This window comes from Vombatus ursinus, unplaced genomic scaffold (assembly GCF_900497805.2).
Source record: "Vombatus ursinus unplaced genomic scaffold, bare-nosed wombat genome assembly UNPS02007730.1, whole genome shotgun sequence".
Classification (NCBI taxonomy): Eukaryota; Metazoa; Chordata; class Mammalia; order Diprotodontia; family Vombatidae; genus Vombatus; species Vombatus ursinus.
The window spans coordinates 6,028-10,032 of NW_020947508.1; the positions used below are offsets into that span (position 1 = coordinate 6,028).

Genomic DNA, 4,005 nt, shown 5'->3' on the forward strand with positions numbered 1-4,005 from the left:
GAGTGGATGAACTCAGATGCAAATTAAACCCCTCTCTCTCCATTTCTCCCTTCTTCCTTCCTTCCTTCCTTCCTTCCTTTCCTTCTCTCTCTCCTTCTCTCTTTCTCTCTCTCTCTGTCTCTGTCTCTTTTCTCTTCATATTTGTAATGAGTTTTGTTTTTATTGTTTTTTCAATGTGCCAGAGGGTTGAAGGGAAAAGAAGAGAATTCAAACCTGAAGATAAAATTGAATTAAATTCAAAAAAGGAGAAATAATCAGTAGAATTTGTCTTATTTCACCTTTCCAGCAAACTTCTGTGAGGACCTTACTTGAGGCAGTAGGGGGTCAACATGGACAAATCTAAAGAATACAGTGTTTCCGGACCCAGCAACAAGACAACTCCTCTTGTGGACTCACAATCTGCTGTGACTCAGCAGATTTCTTCTCAGAATTGGTTACCTGCAAGTAGTAGGTAAGCTCAACAAATCTCATGTTCCTCAAATACTCTTCTAGTTTCTTTCCAGGCATAAATGAATGTCACTAGTCATAAAGCAATTCAGACTCAACAGCCACATCAAGTTCACCAAATAGCACTCTAAACACTGAGCAATCTTGGACATCAGTGTCTACAAGCACTTCTAGAAAGGGAGAGACATCAAGGCAGAAAAACAAGGGAAAAAAGGCAATGAGCATTGGATAATTTTGAAATTGGTCACCCTTTGGGAAAAGGGAAGTTTGGAAATATTTACTTGGCATGAGAGAAACAAAGGAAGTTGTTCCTGGATCTTAAAGTACTCTTTAAGGCCCAACTGGAGAAAGCAGTTGAACATCAGCTGGGGTGAGTAGAAATACAGTTTCATCTTAGGCATCCTAATACGGTTATTATATGGTTATTTTCATGATGCCACAAGAGTTTAACTGATTCTAGAATATGCACTTTGTGGAGAAGTCTATAGAGAGCTTCACAAGCTTCCAAAGTTTGATGAACAAAGAATGGCTATTTATATCACAGAACTGGCAGATACCTTATCATACTGCCACTAAGAAAGGTGATTCATCGAGATACTAAGCCAGAGAACTTACTACTTGGATCATATGGAGAGCTGAACATTGTGGATTTGGGCTGGTCAGTTTATGCTCCATCATATCAGGAGTTAGATAGTCATGTGTGCCACGAAGAGTTGTCCTCCTAGATGATGGAGGCAGGATGAACAATGAAAAGGTGAACCTATGGAGTCTTGGAGTTTTGTGTCATGAATTTCTAGTTGGAAAACTTCCTTTTGAGGCAGAAACATTATCAAGAAACTTACAAAAGCATTTCAAAGGTTGATTAGAAATTCCTTGATTTTGTAACAGAAGGAGCTTGGGATCTCATTTCAAGACTTTTGAAACATAATCCTTACCACAGGCTGACACTAAAGGAATTCCTTGAACATCCTTGGATCACAGCAAAAACTTCAAAATCACCAGGCACCAAAAAAGCAAAGAATCAAGCAGTGTAAAATCTTAAGATTCTTGCATTCTAGGAAATTTGAACCAAGGTTACTATGTTACCATATGAGATATGCTACTGAAGTGAGACGCAGTTTTGAGACATTGCCTTCTGTCTGGGCTGTTGAAGGGGAAAAATAACTTGAGTGATCAATGCCTTAACTTGCACTAGTTGTAATCTTCAATTCTTTGAGTTAGGAGAGAAAACTACACTTAAACGTCATTCCAAAGTAAGACAGTTGAGGGAATAAAAGTAAAGAGAAATTCCAGTTGCTTATTGGCTCAGTCTTCTGAGGCAGGTTGACACAGAGGAGCTGCCAAAGAGCCTATGTTAAGGTGCCCTAGACACAGAATGGTGAATTTGCTGAGAAAGTTAGACTACAGTTCTCCTCATCTTGGTGTCTTTAAAGGACAGTGTAATAACTTCCCAATAACCCTATGTGTTTTTTTTTTTTCATTTATGGGCAGATGAGGCTTTTGACATGTGGTCTGAACCTGAACAAAACTGGTAAATCCCTATGAGCGCTGATTTTCTTTTCTATGCTATTTGAATGTTGATTGACTTCCCAATTTATTAAATACTTGTTTAAAAGTAAAAAAAAAAAGAATCAGCTATTGTGATAAAAAGGAAAGCAGGCAGAGATAAGGTCTAATAATCTCCTGGTTTTAAAAGAAGTGGAGCTATATGAGTTGTTTTTTTTAATTTTGCCATCGATATTGGAAACATTATGAAAGAGACAAAAAGGTACTAAATAAACGTTGACGTCCATCCCTCTCCTCCCATCCCCTTTTGTTTTAACAGAATAGTATCTGTAAATGACAGATCAGGGCAACTTGAGTTCAATTCCTAGAAACAAATCTAGACCAGATTGTTTAAAAAGATGGTTAGCGAATTATCTAGAAAAAGAAATAACAATTATAAACACCATCAGGGATTCATCAAGTATAATTCACTTTTGACTAGCCTTATTTTCTCCTTTTGGCATCCTTTTGACTTTGTAAATCAGGAGAATGTTGACTGGAAAGGATGTAGGTTAGATTATCTAAGTTTTAAGAAAATATTTGATAAAAGTATCTCATGCCACTGTATCTCAAACTATTCTTGAGTATGGAGAGTGGAATGAAGAGATATGGATGAAATCCTAATCTGGTGAGATGGACTAGATATGGGTTGCTTTGAACAATTCCAAAAGTAATCATTAATGATTAAGTATTGACTTGGCAGGAGATTTCCATTGGAATCCCCAAGGGATCTGGGCTTGACTCTGTCTTATTTAACATTATTATCAGTGACTTGGACAAAGGCATCCATGACATACTTATCAAATGTGCATATGACAAAAGGCTCATAGGTATAACTAACACACTGGATGACAGATTCAGCATACAAAAAGATATTGACAGGATAGAACATTTGGAATGAATCTAGTCAGATGAAACTCTATGGGAATAAACATAAGTTCTAACATTTGGAATAAGAAAAATCAACTTCACAGATAGGGAGTAGCATGGTTAGAGAATAATTTGCTTGAAAAAGACTCAAGATTTTGGTAGATTGTAAATTCAATAGGCAGCAGCTCTGTGATGTGGCAGCCAAAAACAAACAAGTAAACAAATAAACAAAAACTAATTATTGTCATGGGCTGCACTGAGATAAGTAGCTTCCAGAAATAAGGAGATAATATTTGATAGTCTCACCAGTGTCCTTGGCAGAGCACATCTGGAATGTTTTGTTCAGATCTGAGCATCATAGTTTAAAAAGGATGTTGATAAGTAGAACAATATCCAGAGGAGGGTAGCTAGAATAGTGAAAGGCCTTATTCACGTAATAGAAGGAGCACTTTGAAGGTACTGGGGGAGGGGTGGTGTTTAGTGTTTAGAATGGAGAAAAGGAAACTGGACAGGTTTGGGGGGGTGAGGTGGGGTAGTGTTAGGATATTGTGGGGTGGGGGTTTATGAGGATGTCAGGCTTGTTCTGTTTTGCCACAGGAGTGCTGCTTATTTCGCTCCCAGCTCAACTTATTCACTGCCTTGCCCTTTCTAAAGGTGATTTCACCCTAAGATTTACTCTTCTGATTGGTGAGTCCCTGGCTGGGATCATTTCAAGAGTGCTGGGCCTTGATACTCATCTCAGTTGAACTCAGTCTCTAGAATGCATCAGTTCTCTACCAACTAACTGCCTTGCCGTTCAGGGGATATTTTCCTCTCCTTACTTTTCCAGCACCCCTTTAGATTTTGTCTTCCTCTGTTATAATGAGAGGTCTTTAAATCTAGGAACCATCTAATCTTCCTACATGTATATCCCCAGCTCTTAGCACAATGCTTGGCCCCTAGTAAGTGCCTAATAAATGCTCTCTCTGTTTCTGTCTCTCTCTCTTTCTCTTTCTGACAACCAATGAGGTTCCTTCCAATTCCAAAATTCTGTGAATCAGTCAATGCCACTATTTTTTTCATTTCATTTTATGACCATGTGAAACTGTATTTCTGTTTTTTTTTTTTCTTATATCAGAAATACGTAATATGACCTTGCTCTTT

At 37.9% G+C, this 4,005-nt stretch overlaps 1 pseudogene; it reads left to right on the forward strand.

Moving 5' to 3' along the window:
* The first annotated feature begins 329 nt into the window (after positions 1-329).
* Positions 330-1,489, forward strand: LOC114033976 (annotated as a pseudogene).
* Positions 1,490-4,005: the final 2,516 nt, after the last annotated feature.